The sequence below is a fragment of the Aethalodelphis obliquidens genome, unplaced genomic scaffold, assembly GCF_003676395.1.
Source record: "Aethalodelphis obliquidens isolate GAN/ISIS:26980383/991018 unplaced genomic scaffold, ASM367639v1 scaffold94, whole genome shotgun sequence".
Classification (NCBI taxonomy): domain Eukaryota; kingdom Metazoa; phylum Chordata; class Mammalia; order Artiodactyla; family Delphinidae; genus Aethalodelphis; species Aethalodelphis obliquidens.
In genome coordinates, this window is record NW_020838038.1 from 1,925,513 (window position 1) to 1,947,912 (window position 22,400).

Here is a 22,400-nt window from a genome sequence, read left to right on the forward strand (position 1 = left end):
TTCTGGTTGGACTTCAGTCTATAGAACACTGGTTCTTCAAAAAAACTCAAGATTGCCTGGAGTGCTTCTTAAAAATATAGATTCTGAGGCCATACCCCAGACCTATTGAATGAGATCTCCAGGGATGGAACCCAAAAATCACTATTTTTCATGAGGTCCTGAAGGGATTCCAGCCCTCTGCTATGCTGGGGACCAATGATGCAGGCAGTGTGTGACCCCGAGATCACGGCAACATTACAGTCCTTGTGCCTGCCCTCTGTGGAGGGAGAGGGTGAGCAAGGAAGCACATTTAGGAGATAGTTGCTATGGGCCCTTGATACCCAAAGTGTGGTCCTTGAGCCAGCAGCTTGGGTATCACCGTAGAGCTTGTGAGAAATGCAGAAACTCAGGCACCACCCCAGATCTCCTTAATCATAATTTGCATTTTAACAAGCTCCCCAGGGATTCAGGTGCATGTTAAAGTTTGAAAAGTACTGCTCTAGGCATTAGAGAGCTCTGGCAGAAAAGGTTAAGAAACCAGGGCAGGAACTGGGAGCAGATAGGAAACTGGAATCTCAAGCTCAGAATGAAACCAGCAACTGGACCACCTGGAAGCTGACTGAAGAATCCCTCATTTGGGGTTTTTGATATCCCCCTGATAATGGCTGGGAGTTGTCCCGGACTGCATGGCAGGCAAGCTGTTTTTGCCACAAGACAGGGGCCAGAATCCCATTACAAATGTAGGGAATCTAGGCAACGGAAAAGCCCAAGATGGTGAAATTTTTTAGGCTTGTGACTCAGTATAAACAGCAAGAACAAGAGAGAAGCCACTCTGGAGGGAAATGCTGAATCTGGTTTTAGGCATATCGAGTTCACTATATGAACAAGGGAAAGGAAGGAAGTCAACGAAAATGACAGCTGAAGTCTGGAGGCAGAGAGGTAAATAATTAAGAGGACTGGCTGGGAACCAGGATGATGAATGACAGTAGTTTAACTGTACCGAGAAACCACCAAGAATCAAGTGAAGTTAGGCTTTGAGGAAAAGGTCATGTGCTGAAAATCAGTGGGTACCAAACATGATTGCAATATTACATATGTGGCAGCACCATGGAGAAGCTGCTGGAAAGATTGCAGCAACTCTTGCTTGAGAAGAATCAGAGATGTCAAATTTTAGTGCTGCAGCAGGAACAAAAGAGATGGATGACTGTATCCAGATCCTGTAATGCCGGGATCACTTCAAGTTCCCTTCTTTTCTCTTAACATTCTGTGGCTTTTCATGGTGCTTGGAAACTCAGGAGAGATGGGGGGAGTCTTCTGAAAGAAAGAGTCAGGTTTTATTTTGTGCCACACAAAGCTGCAGAAGGGCAGGTCGATGCCCAGAGAAGGCCTGGAGTGGAACACCGGACTCTCAGTCAGACCCAAGGCTGACAGAACACCTCGCATGGCGGTTTGAACATATTCCACCAGTTCTTGGTACTCTTTCCTTCAAGAGGTGGAGATAAATCTTCCTCCCCTTGGATATGAGCTGCACTCAGTGACTGGCTTCCAACAAACAGAATGCAGCATCAGTGATAGTGTGTAACTTCCAAGATTAGATGACAAAGGACATTGCAGCTCCCTCCGTGCACTGTCTCTTAGATTATTTGCTCTGAAGGAAGTCAGCCCCCGTATTGTGAGGACACTCAAGTGACCCTACGGACAGATCCCCAGGCTGAGGAACTGAGGCCTCCCGTCCACAGCTCTGTGAGTAAGTCATCTTGGAAATGGATCCTCCAGCCCCAGTCAAGCCTTCAGATGACTGCAGCCCCAGCCAACATCTTGACCACGACCTCAAGAGATACTCTAAGCCAGAACCATCCAGTCAAAACACTCTCGAATTTCTCATCCACAGAGACTGTGAGTTAATAAATGTTTTTGGTTTTAATCCACTGCTTTATGGTAATTTGTTATGCAGTGATAGATGTGGAACACCTGGTAAGTAGAATGGATGAAGGGCGGGGGGAACCACCAAAAAGACAAAATAAAACAGAAAAGAAATACCAGAAAAGGCAAGTGCTATAAACCAGGTTGAACCTTGAGTGGTTAGAGTGTGAAGGAAAGTATGGTCATATCTAGAAGAGTTATGGAGACCGAAATCCATTTGTTATTCAGTACCAGCAGAGTTTTTATCTGGATAAAATATGTGTATTTTATATCATAAATGAGGTGAACTTTCTTGCCTGGCCACCATGTACCTGAAAATTAGACTATTTATATCCCATTTCCCCATCTGCTCAGTGAGCTTGGGCAAGTCAGTTCAGTGAACATTATTTGCCACTGAACTGTTCTGTGCCATGGATTCCCCGTCCATAAAATACAGAGCATTTTCCCTTGGCCTATGCTTCAGGACAACTTGAGGCATTAGTACCACCCAGTGGCACCTAAGGCAACATAAAGTGGCACCTTCCCCTCTGCCCTCAGCCATCTCTCTTCCCAGCTCTTCTTCTCTCCTGGAAGAATCCGATCAGTGAGACCCCAGGCCCCCCTGAAACGCATCCCTTGTATTATGTCTATACCTCTACTAATAGATGTCTGACAAGACAACATGTTGCTGGGATGAATTCCTTTTTAAACATTTTATTTTGAAATAACTTTAGGTTTATAGAAAAGTTGCCACGATAGTACAAAGAGTTCCCATATACCCTTCTCCCAGCTTCCTCTATTAGCATCTATAAAACTAAGAAATTAGCATGGGCACAAGACTATCACCTAAACTATGGACTTTATTCAGATTTCACCAGGTTTTCTACCAGTCATTTTCTGTTCCACTATCCAATCCAAGATACCACACTGCATTTACGCATCATGATTCCTTAGTTTCCTCTTATCTGTGACAGTTTCTCAGACATTCCTGTTTTTCGTGACCTTGACACTTTTGAACAGTACTGGTCGGGAATTTTGTAGAACATCCCTCCATTTGGGTTTGTCTGATATCTTTTCATTGTGAGACTGGAGATGTGAATTTGGGGTAGAAAAACCATAGAGGTGAGGTGCTCTTCTCATCACATCATATCAGGGAGTATGTATTAGTTGCTACTATAATAAATTACTATGAATTTAGTGGCTTAAAACAGAAATTTATTCTTTTACAATCTGAAGGATGAAAGTCTGAAATAAGTTTTACAGGCTAAAATCAAGCTGCTGGCAGGCCTGGTTCCTTCTGAAGGCTCTAGAGGCCTCCATCATTCCTTGGCTGGTGGCCACATCACTCCAGTCTCTGCTTATGTCATCACATTGCCTTCTCTTCTTCCATAGGCAAATCTTCCTTTGCCTCCCTCTTATAAGGACTCTTGTGATTACACTGAGCCCACCCAGATAGCCTAGAATAATCTCCCCATCTCGACTGCATCTGCAAAGTGCACTTTGCCACATAAGGTTTTTTGTTTGTTTCTTTGTTTTTAAAAGTAATTTTATTATTTTAAAATAAATTTATTTATTTTTGGCTGCCTTGGGTCTTTGTTGCTGCATGAAGGCTTTCTCTAGTTGCAGCGAGCGGGGGCTACTCTTTGTTGTGGTGCGCGGGCTTCTAACTGCGGTGGCTTCTCTTGTTGCGGAGCATGGGCTTTAGGTGCACGGGCTTCAGTAGTTGGCACATGGGCTCAGTAGTTGTGGCTCGTGGGCTCTAGAGCGCAGGCCCAGTAGTTGTGGCGCATGGGCTTAGTTGCTCTGCAGAACGTGGGATCTTCCCAGACCAGGGATTGAACCCGTATCCCCTGCATTGGCAAGCAGATTCTTAACCACTGCGCCACCAGGGAAGTCCCCCCACATAAGGTTTGCCATATAAAATAGTCACAGGTTCCAGGGATCAGGACCTGGATATCACTGGGGGCTACTGCTCAGCCAACACAGAGTACATGATATCCATATGATTTATCATTGGCCATGTTAATCTTCAACACTTTGTTAAGGCTGTGTAGGCCAGGATTCTCCACTGTAAAGTTATTGTTTAGGGGGCACAGATTCCTTTTAATTACCAGAAATATGACTGTATTCACACCCAAAGTAATGATGTTGACATTATGTAACCATTCAAAATTACTTATATTAAGTGTCATTCCCTACCAGACCCAGTTCTAGACCCTGGAAATACAAAAATTAACAAGCAACGGTCCATACCCTCAAGGAGATAATTGCCTAACTAGGACAACATTTGCAATTTGTTTAAAGAAAGCAAATTTAGGCTCAAAGTTTGCGGCCGCCCTTGCGCCCGCCCGATGTATGGGTGATATACTGCTGCGGGTGTCAGGGTGACGGACGGCCATGTTTGCCGGTGCGCCCCGAGCCGTTAACAACAAAAAGTGCGCAGGAGCTTGGCGCGCGCACGGACGCGCGCACGGACGCGCGCACGGACGCGCGCACGGACGCGCGGGCCGCCTCGCTGTCGCCCGGCCTCGCCGCCTTCGCCGCCACCCTCACGGGCTGGGCCCCGCTGCGCCCCGGTGCGCCCCGCCGCTCGGGAGAATGTCTTACAAACGGAACTTGACCGCGCACATGCCCGCCACCTCCCTCAACGCCGCTGGGAGTGTCCACCCGCCCTCCACCAGTATGGCGACGTCTTCACAGTACCGCCAGCTGCTGACTACGGGCCGCCATCTCTAGGCTACACCCAGGGAACCGGGAACAGCCAGGTGCCCCAGAGCAAATACGCTGAGCTGTTGGCCATCATCGAAGAGCTGGGGAAAGAGATCAGACCCACCTACGCGGGCAGCAAGAGCGCGATGGAGAAACTAAAACGAGGCATCATCCACGCTCGAGGATTGGTGCGGGAGTGCTTGGCTGAAAAGGAACGGAATGCCAGGTCCTAGCTGCCTTGTGAGCCTGGACGGTTTTCCATCTTCGGAGAGAAGTTACAGTTCATCTCCCCTGTTCAGACGAAACTTTTGTTTTCAAAATGGTAACAGTTTGGTTTCTCCTCCCCCTGCCCCTCCCATGGTTCACTAGGCTCCGAATCTACAGTCTGTAAGATTGAGGAAAGATTTTGCAGTTGATTGGGAGTTACATTTTAAATAGTTAGGAACTACCCAGGTGTTAGTTGTTGTTTTTTAAAGCATTGATTCAAAAGATGCACGTAAAAATTACCTATCTTACAGCAAACTAGTTTGCCTCCAAGATACCAGTGTCTCGCTCTCCTCTTTTGAACACATTTATGTTACCCGGATTGTTCTTTGATCCTTTTCATAAGCTGATACAACTTGAAGGGTTTTTTTTGTAGTGCGGACTTGACAGCACACTTAACTAGTAGCTGGTCCCCTCGTTTCCCATACACTATAGATTCTGCTTATCGTAAATTCTTTTTTGCTTAAGCATTTGCATGACTATTAGTGCTCTGAAGTCAATTTTTAAAATGCACAAGTTATACATACAGAAGAAAGAGCAACCTCCCAAACCCAACCCAACAAGGATCCCCGAAATTTTTCCCGAGACTGTATGTAGATTTCAGTTCTGCCTTTCCTGTAAGTTGATCCAAAGATCTGGAAGAAAATGGAACTGTTTGCATCTTTGTATTTATTACTCGATGTAATAAAGCTTATTTTCATTAAAAAAAAAAAAGAAAGCAAGTTTATAAACATAAGCAAGCTTTCTGTTTAAAAAACCTGGACACTGTTTTGGTGATGACCTTTAATTGTATAGAGAGTTTTAGGTCATGTGAAAATGGAAACTAATTTTCTTATACTTTCTGAAGTCCGATTGGACTTTCTGTGACCATTTCCCACTTTTTGTTTTGTTTTGTTTTGTTTTGTTTGCGGTGCGCGGGCCTCTCACTGTTGTGGCCTCTTCCGTTGCGGAGCACAGGCTCCGGACGCGCAGGCTCAGCGGCCACGGCTCATGGGTCCAGCCGCTCCGCGGCATGTGGGATCTTCCCGGACCGGGGCACGAACCCGTGTCCCCTGCATCGGCGGGCGGACTCTCAACCACTGCGCCACCAGGGAAGCCCCTGTAATTATGTTTTTAAAAGTCCTTATCTTTTAGAGCAGGGGCAGCCAACTTTTTCTAAAAGGCCAAATAGTAAATATTTTAGGCTTTGTGGACTATAGGGTCTCTGGGAAAGCAGCCAATAGAAAATAGGTTAAGGAATGGGCGTGGCTGTGACCCAATAAACTTTATTTGTAAAACAGGAGGTTGATCCATGGGCCAGAGTTTGCCAACCTTGTTTCAGAGAAACTTACTGAAATAGTTATGGGTGAAATGATGTGACAGCCAGGATTTCCAAACCATGGAAAGTGGAGAAGTGAGTAGGGGCAAAAATGAAACAGGATTGGCCAAGTAGGTAATTGTTGAAGAAAGGTGAGGGAATGTGGGGATTCATGTAATGCATCTATTTTGTATATGTTTTAAATTCTCCACTAAATTAAATAGTATCAAAAATGTAATTTATTATTAACATGATAAATAATGCCAAACAAGTAACTACACATGTATCTTTGAGAACTTGGCATAGAGTGGAGCTTCCTAGAAGGTTTGCAGCATCACTCTGGCGATTCAGATATGCATTTCCTCTATTCCACATCAATCTGGAGACCCAAGATTGAAGTGGCATGGAGCACACATGATTTGGGATGGGACTGATTTCAGAGTGGCTGTTGGATTGTCAGCTTAGGAAAATGCCTCTTAGATGCAGTGGGGAAATAGACTGATTTACATTTTTTTACTACCCCGTCCCTCTCTCTCTCACACATCCTTTCTCGTTCCTCTCCATGGCCACATTAGTGTATTTTAAATTCTGCTTGTGTCCTACAGAACTCAAAAATGTGAGACCAATTTTTAGACCAAATTCCTTTTCAAGACTAGGTGTCCTAACCCAGGCTCTTTATCAAGGAGTCCAAAAAACTAGAAGTGGCTTTGCCTATATCCCTATTTTCCCATATGAGTTGTATAGGCTCAAATGATTGTTTTGGACCCTTATGCTAAAATTCTAGAAAGGGCCTTCTTATACTTCAACAACAACTAAACACTCCATTTCCCCCCTGCTTGAAATCTACTACCAGCATTTACCTTTCTATTTCTCTTAGCAAGTTTTCTCATCCTTTTCTTGTAAATTGCCAGATAATGAATAGTACAGGATCTATGGGAAGGGGAGAGGACAAAGGATAAAATAATAGAAAGAACTAACATTGATTCCAGATATTATATATGTGTTCCTCATGGAGTCCTTACAGCCACCCTATATATAGGACTATTAACATCCCTTATACAGATGAGGAAATGAGGTATAGGGAGGGGAAGCAACTGGCCTAAATTTACACAGTTAATAAGTGTGTTCTGGTAACTGGGTGCTTAACCACTAGACCACACGCCTCTCAGGGGACAAAGGGTAGCAGCAGAGAGACAGTCATGCCTCATAGTTCTCCTGGGAGGTGAAACAGACAAGTAGGAAAGAGGGGAAACACTGAAACACAAGGAAGTAGAAATTAGGGCAAATTAGGGAGCTGAAAAACTAGTGGAAGAAAACCACAGAGAGTCCAGCAGCTGTGGTTTCTATTTCTTCCTCGGCAATGGTGTCCTGTGTTTTTTGTTTTTCTGTTTTTTTGGGATGTCTACAGTCACATTTCTTTAATATCAAAGTAATTTAAGATGTAGAATAGAGAGAAGAAGAAACTCACTGGTTTCTAATGGTGATAGGACCTCAACTGTGCTGCTTCTTTCAGTAAACAAGATGAAACATCCTCATGGAAACATGAGCAAATTATGCATCATTTTGCTGAAAACACTGGCTTCAGAGTGACTCTTAACAACAGTGAACACGCCTCCGTTTCTGATCTCCAGGCAAAGAGGCTACTCATGGGCTCAGAACAAGGCTTGATGCATCGTTTTCCATTCCACTCTCACATATCCTACCCTCTAATAGTCCTAATTCCACTTCTGCATCGCTTTGCCAACAGTAAGGACACCACCTTTCAAAACGAACAGCTTCAACTGCACTGCTGGGATGAGAAAGACCTCACTGCAGCCATTTAACAACGTGCACTCCTCTTCCCTCATGTGTAACCTCTCTTTTTGATGACTATGATTGACAAGAGTCTTGCTCTTTGGGTTTTGTACTATTGGAATCAATTCCCCAAGCACATTCTCTTGCTTTAATCAAAGGTCTGAAAGTGTGGGAACCCTGCCTTTGAGAAGAGATTGACCCGACCTCCCCTGCCACCACCAACCTCCCGGCTGCAAAGCTGACTTAAGAGGGATGTCTCATTATGTCTACAGCAAAGACCGCCTGGTTGCCAAGCATCCAAAAAATAAAAGAATAGACAGTTAATAACTTTGAGCAGGTTAGAACAAACGATGATGTTTACGGGCTTCTGAAGTATTTTGTTTGAGAGGCAGTGACTTCAAATGGTCAGGGGAGCAGAATTCAGTTAATAATTTTTAAAAATCTTCAATTAAAAAAAAATTGTTGAGTTGAAAACAATCAGACCAGAAAAAGAGTGAGGAGAAGCTTTTGTTACTAGGCAATCCAGAAGCATCACAAACTGTGCTCTGGAAGAAAAGCACTTTTTACCCTTTCTCAGAATCAAGGAGACACAAAAAGCAGGGCTAAAGTTTTTCCTTAGACTTAGCTGCTGCTGGGCCTAACCTGGACCCATTTGCCCCTTAAATTCTCACTCTAAGGTCGGGTCCTTTCAAGAACATGTATAGGCAGGGAATGGGAGTTACAACTAGTATTTGCTGAGGATTCATTCACCATGTGCCAGGCACTATTCTAAACACTCTCTTCTCTTTGGATTTTCAACCCTATTAGGTAGGTACTAGTATTAGTCCCATTTTAAAGATGAGGAAACCAAGGTCCAGAGAGATTTTATAATTCACCCAAGATTACACAATTAGTCACGGCTAAAGTCAGCTTTCAAATTCAGGCAATCCATGTTCTTAATACCATTCTCATTCCATGGGATTTCTGAATAAGAATTCTTGCTATCTAGAATCAAATATATTCTAGATTTCAACCAGAATCCCCACACCTTCCTAGCTGAGAAAATTGAGACCCCCCCAAAATTAACAGACTGTCACAGTAAACTAATGTTGAGTGGGGGTCAGAAACTAGGTCTTCTGGGAGCTTACTGACTTCTCTTCTTCCACCTCCCATCCACGGTGCTCTCTTAGGAGACACTTCATCAGAGGAACAATGCACATACAGAGATGCGTTTCTCAGATCTTCCTTGTTCAGATACAAGGAATACAGTTAGCTAAGAAATTCCAGTTGATAAATGGCTTCAAGATCCACCTTAACTTTTGAGCTGAGGCCATGCTCTTCTCAGCAGCCCCCAGCCAAAGACCCCAGCATGGCGGGAACACTAAGACCTGGTCATTTCTGCCCAGTGAGGGACTCTTTTAATGGGCAATCTTTGCCCCAGAGCTTCCCACTGGGTTGGTGAAGACTTTTTTGGAGCTGCATCCTGGTCTGAGGCTCTCCCCTTGTATCTTTCCTTCCCCTTGTATCTTTCACAGGTGTTACCTCCCCAGCACATCTCTTCCTCACCTAATGCTGTTTCATTGCCTGCTTTATGGGGAGGACCCACTGGGAACAGGAACCAAGTCGACTTCTTTGATACTTCCAACATTGTAAGTGACAGAAAACAATCAAATTTAGGAGTCAGTGTTCTGAATACTGCCTTTGCTCCTCTCTCTTGTCTTTATTACATGTAAGATCTCTCAGTGCTAAGATACAACATTGTGCTTTCAACAGTCTCTTCCATGAAGGTGATCCTTAATGTAACATTCCCCCTTAAGAAATTCCTATACAATTAAGAATGTAATGAATTTATCCCACAGAAGTGCTTGTTCTTCTCTAGGTAGGCTCTTTTGCTGCCCTATAATTTTTCAAACATGCTGCTTGAAATGCCCTAAATCCCCTTCATTCTCTCCTCCAGAATGTCACTCCTATAAGACCTTCCTGGAGTTCCCCAGGCAGAACTGTCCCACAGCATCATCACCACTACCACCACTACCATACATCATCACTGTTGACATCTATTGAATACTACTCATTACCAGAACTACATCTGAATTACCTATTTCACCCTTACAACCACACAATGAGGTAGGTAATAGTATTGTACCCATTTTACAGATGAGAAGTCAGAGGCACAGAGACGTTAAAGTCACATATCTGGAAAGGAATGGGGCTAGGACTCAAGCTCCAGATATTGAAGGACTATGCTATGAAATAGCAGGCCCTGTTCTTGTCTTTTCCTAGACATCTCTTCTTAAGAAGTGAACAACTTGCAATTAAATCTGATTAATACTTAAGAGGCCTGGCGGGAGAAAGAGAGGGAAAGACTCTCTGCTTCTGCTGCTGATAAAGTTAATTCTGCAGATTTCCCAGGGCCCTCTTGTCTTTTATTCCCTTTATTTTCCTCTCTCCTCAGTCTCTTCTCCTTTCTACTCCTTGATTCCCTGAAATGTGAAGTAGAAAACTGGAATTGCTGTTGTAAGGGTCTGCAGACTGGGGAGTGGAGGACAAACCTATGCCACTTTTTCTCTGTTTACAGTTTTGGTATAAGAACAACATGATTTCTTCTTAGTTCTTATTGCTGGGCGCCCATGTATGCATCCCACTGAGATGAGGAGCGAAGAGCATGGGTCGGAGACACGTTAAATTGGTAGTAATAGTGCAACTCTCAATACAACCTCCCCCACGTATGAGACATGTGACCTTGGGCAAGATTCGCAACCTCCATGTATTTCTATTTTATCATTTATAAAATAGGAGTAATAATCTCTAACCCACAAGGTAGTTGTGAGCATTAAATGACTAGCAATGCTCAATAAACACTGGTTCCCTTTTGCGATATCACTGACTAACTTTGTGCTTGATATTCACAGTCAGCTCTAGTACAGTCCTTTGAACCACATTGTATACAATTAACTAATTCCTATCTTTTATGGGAAGACTTGATTGTTACCCATAAGCACACTGCCTTTATGTGATTATATAATATAAATATATATAATAAAAATACATCATAATCACTATAGTTGTTTTTGGACAAACAAATCAAATGATTTGATAAGGAAGCTGATGTGTACATTTGACTGTAAAAAGTAAATCTTATTGGTGAATAGGAGAAATTTTGTTCTAATTTATGATATGATGAAAAGGGATGTTAGAGTTCTAATAAGGCATGGAATGGCAAAAGGATTGTTAATTGAATGTAACCCCTGGGTAATTTATGACTATAAGGGACTAAAATATTAGGAAAAATGGGTTTTTAAACTGCTGTAACATTTATTCACACATCTACTCACTCATCCATGTACAACTTCATCTACCCGTCCATCTATTATTCATCCATCCTCCATCCATGCATCCATCTTTCTAACCATCCATTAATTTATTATCCAGCCATTCATGTACCCATGCATCCATCCTTCTACTCACCCATCCATTCCACTAATCCACTCAAGGGAGTAACACTGCAGTGCATATAGACACATATAAGAAATGGTCCTTGCCATATGAGAACCTTCCATTTAATAGGGGAGAAAAGAAAATAAGAGAAAATATGAGATAGATGCTCCCGAGAGTTGTATGTCTACAGATTTCCAAAGCATGAGAACTCACATCTGACAGAAGAGAAAGACAAACTTCTTCAATGAAAGAGACAGAATTTACTTTGGACTTTGAAGATTCTTAAAGAATTGGTACGATACCATAAACAGAAGAGAGAGTACATTTTTGGGAAAGAGGTTGGTAGAGAGGGCAAATCGGAGCTCTGAGAATGGTGAATATTTTTAGCCAGATGATGGTGATAGAAGGTTAAACCTAAAAGGTACGTTGGGGGGGCTTCCCTGGTGGTGCAGTGGTTAAGAATCCACCTGCCAATGCAAGGGACACGGGTTCGATCCCTGGTCCGGGAAGATCCCACATGCCGCAGAGCAACTAAGCCCGTGCACCACAACTACTGATTCTGCACTCTAGAGCCCGTGAGCCACAACTACTGAACCTGCGTGCCATAACTATCGAAGTCTGTGCGCCTAGAGCCCGTGCTCCACAACAAGAGAAGCCACCGCAATGAGCAATACGCGCACCACAACAAAGAGTAGCCCCCACTCGCCGCAAGTAGAGAGAGCCGGCGCACAGCAATGAAGACCCAATGCAGCCAAAAGTAAATAAATAAAATAAATAAATTTTTTTTCATTAAAAAAATAAAATGTTTAAAAAATAATAATAAAATAAAAGGTATGTTGGGGGAAGATCATGAAAGGTCTGCAATAATGGTCTGGGAAATTTGGTGTTTTCTTTGGTAGGCATGCAAAGACACTGAGATTTTTAAGTAGTAGGCTGATACAAAGTTCTATGTGCCAAATATTTTTAATCAATTTCAATTTTCAATTAGCTATTTAATAGACAAAATATAATAAACCCAAGGTTCCAAAACTTTCTCAGTTTACAACACTCTGTGTCTCTGTAATTTTTTCATGGGACCCCTGGGCCAAAAGGAACACCTAACAACTCCATTTATTAAGTAGTTAAGTCCAAATGACTTATTGAATATTTGTATCCTAACAACTAAGTAGCTATCTGAAAAAAAATAATGCATGGAAATAAAAAATATATATTATAGAATTTCATTCTTGAATGACCACAATTACTTCCCAATGGGATGGGTGTACCTGTTGGACACTGTACAGTTTCTCAAACCTTGCAGTAAGATTGGCCACCACCACCCTCATTTTCTGTTCTACACTGATTTTCACTTGGTATTTTCTTTTTACCACAGCAACTGCTGAACTCCCACCTTCACAAAGACATCATGCTATCAAAAGTAATGTCACCAGATCTAATGTTGACACTGTGAACAATTAGCTTGCATAGTGTCAAAAAGACATTGCATAGCCCCGGGTTTCTCTCAAAAATTTAAAACATCCTGCTGACCCCACTCCTGGGTATATCCAAAGGAAAGGAAATCAGTGTCTCGAAGAGACAGCTGCGCTCCCATGTTCATTGCAGCATTATTCACAAGAGTCAAGCCATGGAAACAATATTAATGTCCTTTGATGGATGAATAGATGAAGAAAATGTTTTACACACACACACACACACACAAACACACACACATATATATATATATATAAAATGAAATATTATTCAGCCATAAAACAGAAGGGAACACAACGTCACTTGGGCAACTCAAGAGTTCCCAGTTCTGGGGCACCTGGGACATCAGCACTCTCCCAGAGGGGCTGGTGTAGCAGTGAACAGCACCAATAGCAGATATTCTTGAGGTGTTCAAGGGGAAGAAGATGAGAAGGTCTCTCATGAGCCGCCAGAAAGGGATTTTGCAAAGCCAGTGAAATCTGGACTTTTCTTTTTAATATGAGCAGTTTAGTACCCATGGGCTGAAGAAACTTGGGTTGACACTGAATGAAAACAGTACCACGTTTAACATGCATCAATGTGTCATATGCCTCTGTGGATAATAATTATAGAAATCTATGAATGGCTTTTAATTATGTGGATGGAAAAGAGAAAAATCTAGATCAAATAAATGTAACCACTTGTGCAGTGTAGTAGAATTCTAGTCTCCTAATTGAGGCATTATGTAGCTTTTTGACCTTAGGCAAATTTTGTATGGATGATTAAATGACTGGCCCTAATTCTTCATCCCATCCTAAATCCATACCCTTGGCAGGGCCTCATTGTGGGCAGAGAGTATTTCCCTGCCCTTTAACTTTGAGCTTGGCCACGTAACTTACTTTGGCCAATGACATTTGGGTACAAATAACAGTGTTTCAGTTCCAAATCTAGACCTTAAAATGCCTTGTGCACATCCACTTGCTCTCCTGTGCCTTCACCATTACCATGAGAAAAACCTACGCCAGTTAGCCCACTGGTACAAGGAAGGTGAGAGTCACCTGGAGCAAACCCAAGGACCTAAAATGTGAAACAAAACTACCCTAGGCACAAAAATCTAGATCAGCCAAACCCCAAATCAGCAAATGCCCAGAGGTGCATGCTAAATATATGCTTGTTCTAAGCTTCTAAGAGTCTGCAGTTGTTTGTTATGCAGCAATAGCTGACTGACACATCTTGTTATCTTTCTAGGCCTCAGTTCAGTTTCCTCATCAGTAAATGGAGCAAGTTTACTAAATAACTTCAGATCTCTTCTAGCTTTAACATTTTTATTTCTAAAATGAACTCCTCTTCATTTCTATGTAGCTGAATATTTTTCTTTATCATTTCTTGTACTTCTAAAGCACACTGATTTCAGAAGTGCTGCTCCTGTGGCTAGATATGTCAGTTCTATATTTAATAACACTCACTGAACAACAGAAAGTCTTTCAACCATAGCTAAAGAGCGACATGAAAAGTGCAGAATTGATCCTCAGATAAATAGTATACATTTAATTTCTGACTTTCAAAGTAAAAGTTTCAGAAAGAACTCCTTGTTTCTTTACTGACTAAAAATAAGTATGTCTCCTGGACAGACAGATGTGAGGGGAAGAAGGGTCAGCATCTTCTAGACTCCTGCGAAGCATTTATATTTTGGCTTATGGAATTCTAGCCAAAAGGGTTGAATCAAGGCTTACCTTTGGGGACCAACGATCATTAGCCTCTTCCCTGGTAAGATATCTCTGCACTCGTTTTTTTATAACAACTTCTCGACTATACCACGTAATTTCTTCACATAGCAAAATAACACGATTTAACTTTTTTTCAGTATGGAAAGTTAACTTTCTCCTTTGTTTTTCTTCCTTTTCTTTGCTGCATTAGAAGAATATACAAAAATCTACTCCACCACCAGCACTGCCACTACAGCTGGAGTGCATACACAGAGCTGAGCCCGCCAGGCTAATGAAGGCTAAGGATTTGGTTCATTCAGCTCTATCAAGAAAGAAAAGGAGAAGAGATGGAGAGAGAAAGAGGTAGGCGTGTGTGTGTGTGTGTGTGTGTGTGTGTGTATGTGTGTGTGTGTGTGTGTGTGTGTGTGTGTGTATAAATAGGGTGTAGGGCTGAACCTTGGAAGGAATAGGGGTGGAACAAGATACTGGGTGTGGTAGGCTGAAAAATACCACCTCCCCAAATATATCAGGTCCTAATCTCTGGAACCTTGTAAATATTACCTTATATGGAAACAAGATCTTTGCAGATGTGATTAAAATAAGGATCTTGAGATGAAGAGATTATCCAGGATTGTCAGGGTGGACACTAAATGCAATCATATGCACAGGGAGGTAGAGGGAGATTTGACAGATGAAAGAAGAGAAGGTAATGTGACCACAGAAGCCGAGATAGCAGTGATACAGCCACAAACCAGGAAAGCCAGCAGCCACCAGAAGCTGTAAGAGACGAGGAATGGACCATCCCTAGAGTCTCACCCTGCTGACACCTTGATTTCAGCCCAGTGATACTGTCAAGATCCTTAGCTCAATCACATCTTCAATGATCCTGTTTCCTTATAAGGTAATACCTCTCTCTCCCCCTCCACCTCTTTCTCTCTCCCTCTCCACCCCCATCCCCACCCCTGCTGATGCCAAACTGGGGAATGACATAATAATTTCCTCTCATTGTACATTCCCCACTCTCTAAGAATTACTTTATTCCTCCCCTCCCAATGCTTCACATGGCTTCCCATGTGGAAAAGAAAAAAATCATTTTTTATATATATATATATACATACATACATATATATATATATATACATATATATATATAGAGAGAGAGAGAGAGAGAGAAAGAGAATATATGTATTGTATATATTATAGTTATTTATGAAATCGTATAAGTTTAAGAATATAGGCATATATATTCATCAAGTAGTAGAACTTTCAATGCAAAGATACATTAACGTTTTTCCTTTTTTAAAGAACCATTACCCATGTGCTAGCTTAGAGACACTTAGGGGATCTGGTGTAATGTGACTTTTTCCCATTGTCCCAGTGGCTCTGAACATTGCCCAGAAGCCAGTTCAGTTCTTCGTGGTTTGTTCAAGGAAGATTAGAGTTCAGGCTGATCTTCTTTATCTCCCTAATTGTTGGTGAGCACAAACAGTCCTGAGGCTGTCCCAAATCTAGCAGTCTGCTTAATAATCACTCCTCCCCAGCTTCTAAGGAAGGAGGAGATCAGTCTCTGACAGAAAAAGCTACTGTGTTGTGAATGTATTATCTTAGCCCCTTTTAAGCACTCAAACAAACCTTGGATGCAAAGAAGACTTGTCAAGAGTTATAGAAAAAGCTCTATAAGCTCTAAGTTGTCAATAAAACTACTGAATTCACTTTCTTATTCTTCTTCTGCTTGTCTTTAAAATCCCCAGTTGACTATCTCAGGATTCACAGTGTCACCCAGCTAGGGCTGTTTCTAGTTGTTGGCAGGGAGTTCTCAAGTGAAATAGCAATTATTTGGTGTTGTTTTGTGCAAATTCAGCAAGTATATCACACAATAGGGAAAGCTCTCCCTCGACTCCAGCTCTTCTGGGGAGGGGTGTGTGTGTGTGTGTTTCTTGGCCAAATTCATTTCTCCTGCTCACTCCCTTTTGGTTGTGCACCTATAATAACTCAATTTTGCTTAATCTGATTATACCTGACTGAAAACGAAAAGCAGTGTTTATATGATACATTGAAGGATTTGTAAGGGGAAAGTGTTTAAAATTTTAACAGACTGTAATAGTTTAAATAGTTTAAATGCAGCGTTTCTTTGCCTTACCACCATTGACATTTTGTGCTGAATAACTGTTGGGGGGAGAATGTCCTTTGCATTCATAGGATGTTTAGCAGCACCCCTGGCTTCTACTCACTAGATGCCAGGAGACCAAAAATGTCTCCGGACATTGCTGAATGTCCCCAGGAAGGGGGGTTGAGAACCACGAGTTTAAACTGTAAATCCATTTTGAGAAGATGCTTGGAAGAGTCTGAGAGAGACTGCATTGAAAATGTATACTAGAGGGCTTCCCTGGTGGCGCAGTGGTTAAGAATCCACCTGCCAATGCAGGGGACACGGGTTTGAGCCATGGTCCGGGAAGATCCCATATGCCGCGGAGCAACTAAGCCTGTGCACCACAACTACTGAGCCTGCGTGCCTACAGCCCGTACTCCACAACAAGAGAAGCCGCTGCAATGAGAAGCCCGTGCACCGCAACAAAGAGTAGCCCCCGCTCACCGTGACTTGAGAAAGCCCACACATAGCGACAAAGACCCAACGCAGCCAAAAATAAACAAATAAAATACATAAATTTATTTTTTAAAAAAGAAAATGGGGCTTCCCTGGTGGCACAGTGGTTGAGAGTCCGCCTGCTGATGCAGGGGACGCGGGTTCGTGCCCCGGTCCGGGAAGATCCCACATGCCACGGAGCAGCTAGGCCCGTGAGCCATGGCCGCTGAGCCTGCGCGTCCGGAGCCTGTTCTCCGCAACAGGAGAGGCCACAACAGTGAGAGGCCCACGTACCGCAAAAAAAAAAAAATGTATATTAGAAATTGTGGTAGCCAGCCTGTAAGAGGGCTCCCCACGATCCTGCTTCCTGGTATTCACACCCTTGTGTAGTCCTCTCCCACACTTAACAGATCTGACTTGTGTAACCAATAGGATATTGTGGAACTGAGAGAGTGTGATTTTTCAAATTAGGTCATAAGAGACATTGCTTTTCGAGATTTCTTGCTCTGGGAAAACTAGTTGCCGTGTCATGAGAACACTCAGCAACCCAATGGGCAAGGTCCACATGGAAAGAGCCTTGAGTAAGCCACCTTGGAAGTGGATCCTCCAGCCCCTGTGAAGCCATTCCTGGAAGTACATTCCTGGATGACATCTTGACTGCAACCACATGAGAGACCCTGAGCCAGAATCACCCAGCAAACCACTCCTGAATCCCTAATGTATTGAGATTGCTTACTGTTTACTGTTGTTTTAAGCCTCTAAGTTTTAGGGTAATTTGTTACACAGTAATAGATAACTAATAGAATTTAGAACAAATATTACTTTCAAGCAAAGAAAACATTTCTCTGTTCAATAGTTTGTTTCCGTTTGTTTTATAAGAGAGGTATTCTTTGACCTAGTTAAACAAAAATTTAAAGAGTAGGTATTATTGATCACAGCATAACTAACAGAAGAAGGACAGAAGCAGATCGAAAGAATAAAGCTAAAGTTTTGGTGAGGAAAAAACAGAACACCTACTTTAACTGGCTAGACTTAGGGAGATGCCTAATTCCTGAAGTAATGGGATTAAGCAAATAAATACTTAATTTATTGCATAAAAATATGTCTTTGTAAATGTTGGCTTTTTATTTGTTAATAAATTGGGTTCCACTTAGAATGTTATTATAGGTCATTAAAACACTAATATTTGTTTCAAAAATTAAAATAACTATAGTTTATTTTGTGAGATTATGCTATCTGGGTTGTGTATTAGTTAGCTACTGTCACACTAACACTGCATAACAACGCCCCTCAAAAACCCAGTGATGTACAGTAATGAATATTTACTTCTTACTCGTGCATCCTGGAGTCAGTTAGATTTTGGCTGGGCTTGGCTCTAGGCTATGGGTTCAGTTCATCTCTGCTCCATACATCTCTCATCCTCGTTAGACCAGCAGCTTACTCGAGGTATGCTCTTCTCATGGTGATGACAGAAAGGTAAGAGTGTAGAGCAGAAACACCTGATATCTCTTTAAGGCCTAGACTATGGCGGTCACTTCTGCCCACAACCCATTGACCATAGCAAGTCACATGGCCAAGTCTAACATCAATGTGGAAGGGAAATACACTTCTCCCATGGAGTTTTGGGGAAGTAGGGTGGGAAGGAATGAATATATCATGAACAACAGTCTAATCTACAGGTTGATTTCTTCTTTTTGTCTGTTTCTATACAGTTATCATTCTTATACTGCCGTAGACAAATAGAAACTTATGTTTCACAATTTGCAACATGACTTACGCTTCACAATTTACAAAGCTGATTACATGTATTACAAGGCTTCACTTTCTACCATTTTTTTGACAGGTACAATACTTTTTTCCTTTGGTTAGTCAGGCTGTTATATTAAAACATTATGGGGGAAGGTGAGGCTTATCCCATGGAGGGGATGTCAGTTGGGAATGCATTCAACAGTAAATAACGTGAAACTCAACTTACGGTTGCTGAAACAAATAGGAGTTCATTTTTCTCATGTGACGAGCAGTTCAAAGGCAGGCAATCTGAGACAGATGATATCATCAAAGACCCAGCTCTTTATCTCTTTCTGATCCATGATTGTTAGTACACAGGCTTTTGTCTTTGTGGTTGTAAGATGGCTGGTGTAGCTTCATATGTCGAGTCTACATTCCTGGCAGGGAGAAAGGAGAGAGGACCATGGTAGCTGACAGCCTCTTCTTATGTTCAGAAAGCAAAACTTTCCCAGAGCCACCCTAAGTAGATATCCACTTATATCTCATTAGAAAATAAGGTTTCAAGCTCTATATCCTTTATAACAAAAGAAGGCAAGGGTGAAAGCTATTGGAAAGGGTTGTCGAGACAATCGACGATATCTACCACATAAGGGACATGTGATCCCTGTACTCAACCACCCCTACCTCTAAGCAATCTTTACCTTCAGGTACCCACTTGTAATAATTACAAAATACACATCCCATGGATACCCCTAACTAAACAATAACCTTGTCCCTGGGCCTCTGTTCCACTTAGGAACTTGCCCATCTGAGCGTTTCATCAGGTGACATAGAAATTAATCCTGAGTTTTCTGTATTGATTTAGAAGTTTTGATATTCTCAAGCAATGTTATAACTTTTACTGATTTGAAAAATACCAGGCAAAGCTATTATTTTAAGATTGGTCCTTGGGAAAGTTAGTTAACTGCTCTGTGCTTACTAAAAAAAAAAAAAAACCTATCTTGCAGGGTTGCTATAAAGATAAAAACCATATTTGAAAAGGGTTTCACACTTTGCCTGGTATTTAGAAGGTGAATTTTGTTACTTGCAGCCAAATGCATTCCTAATTGGCGTACTCACTATGCTTTCAGCCTCTCCATGTCTCACAATGTTTCAGTGTAATACTCTGAGGAACCAAAGGGGTAAAAGGTACTTATCAGAAAAGGAATACACAGTGAAGTCTTATAATCTGCAGCTGATATTATTATCATTATTGTTCTAGGATACATCAACTCATTCTGATTGGACAGTTCATCCTCCCTTAAATATTTGGTAGCTTTGCAAACAGTTTCAGAGCATGATAAGGCTACCAATAATATGTCCAGAACCTGTACCTAGTATTGCTTTAGCAGGCTTCTAAGTCCGCATCATCATTATGTATCTGGCTTCTAGAATGGTCACATGGTAAGAGGATGGGTGGGTAGGACTTTTTAAAATATGAAGGGGAAATGCAGGGTAATACACAAATATCTTTCCTGAAACATAATCTCTAGGCCAGGTAGAAACTGTCTTCCTCCTTCCCTTCCTGTCCCCTCATCACCAAAGCTCCTCTCTGCTTCTCCTTAGAGTGGAGGTGGAGCAATGGGAGAGAGTAAGACAACTTCTGCCTGTGCCACACTTTTCTAGAGATAAAAGCATTTGCTTTTCTTCTTTCTTTCTTATTCTTCAAATTCACTGGTCACAACACTTACACATATGTTATTTTCTACTCACTGCTCTAATTGGGATTCAGATCCAACCATTAAGCTAAAAGTTAACTAGATCAAGAACCAATTAGACTAGTCAGTCATTAACTGCACATGACATTAACCCAGAGGAACAAACACATGACCTGTTACAAACTCATTGGTAGGTTGAGTGTTCATGTTGAATTTCCCTCAACTTCACACACTAGAAGTAATCTTAGGTTCTTTCCCGTTCTTATCAAAGATTAACCCCAGTAATTTGGGGGTGAAGAGAAAAAAACCATCAAAATTTTAAAAAGGAAGTATTTCTTCCTATTGTTAATACCTAGTGATTACTTTGAATGTGAGAGGCCTTAACTTTAATAATAGTCCTTAAGTCAAGATGTCATTTAAAATTTTTCATTCTGCACATACGTCCATATTTAGATTAATTTTCACAATCCCAGTACGTAGGAGGGTGGATACATGTTTTGCTCTCTTGCCAACTGATAGGTATGAATAAAGTGGTGATGGTGCTGGTGGTGGGGTCTTCTAAGTGTTATTAGCATCTAAACAAGAGAGAGGACAATCCTGACACTTCAGCAAGGTTTACCCAGTCCCTGGATTTGCTTAAATCATCATAAAAGATCAGGACTTGAAGGTACCTTAACAATCACACCCTCACTACATAGGTGGCTGTTTGTTTGGTGCTTGTGTGTATGTGTATCATAGAGCAGAGACCCCTTGATGTGTGTGTAACAACTACACCAACAGGTCCAGTGCAGTAAGGATTCCTATATAGAGGAGATTTGCCTAAATCAGTCCTAAAAAGTCGACATACACACTGTGTCCCATCTCCTAAGCAGGGATATGTCCCAATGCCAATTACCCTAGAAAAGGTAAGACATTGCCTTAATGCCACGCTAATGTTTGATATAAAATTATTCCTTAAGAGCAATGTTTGGTAGAGGAGGGTCAAGGGAGCATGACAATGCTGGGTGCATGAAGTGAAATGGGAAATGAAAAGAGGAAGGAAAGGGGCAAAGACAGGGAGGGGAGACTTGAGGAAGATGAAGCCAAAGAAGCCAGGTTACCACCCTGCCTGGGTGCTCCTGAATGCTAATGAAGCCCAAATATCCTTGAGATAAAACCAATGGTTCTCAAAGTGTGGTCTCCAGACCAGCAATATCAGCATCACTGAAGAACTTGTCTGGGCCCCACTCCAGACCTAGTGAATCAGAAACAACCCCTTCAGGTGATACTGATGTACACTCAAGTCTGAGAACCACCATGCACTAAATGTTATCATTGAAGTCCACCTGGGCATGAATGAGTTCCCATTAGACATTGAGCATCTCAAGGGCAGTGACTAGGGATCACCAATGCATCTCCAGCACTGGAGCAGGCTGGCATGGAGCCACTTAGTATATATTGCTTGAATCAATAAACTATTCTTGAGAACAGGTTAAGTCTTTTTCATTACGGTAAAATTGAGTATAATAATTCCAAGTTGGAGAGAATACAGGAGAAGGAGTGAAAGTGGGGTGTATGAGAAGAATACCAATTTCACAGTTTGGGGCAGCATTGTCTCTTCCTGTTTATTAAAAAAATACTCAGAAATATCACTTTAAAAGTAGGTTCCAAGTACTATAGAAATAATTTTACTATCCTCTCTCCTTTCTGTTTTCCACTTGGGCAACAGGTTAAAATAGCAATCCATATGATTTTTAACCTGTTGTGTAGTTGTGCACCAACATTTCAGATTCTATACCCTTTGCGTAGGAGGATATTCTGTTCACAGAAAATATTAATTTACCTGGAAAACAATAATTCTGCTTGAGGGCTTTTTGAAATAAATATCTTCCCAT

The 22,400-nt window shown here is 41.8% G+C and overlaps 1 protein-coding gene and 1 pseudogene; one reads left to right on the forward strand and one right to left on the reverse strand.

Moving 5' to 3' along the window:
* GRPR (gastrin releasing peptide receptor) overlaps positions 1 to 22,400 on the reverse strand; it is a 273,527-nt gene that overhangs the window by 40,846 nt on the left and 210,281 nt on the right.
* On the forward strand, positions 4,430 to 5,036 carry LOC113614334 (cyclin-dependent kinase 2-associated protein 1 pseudogene; annotated as a pseudogene).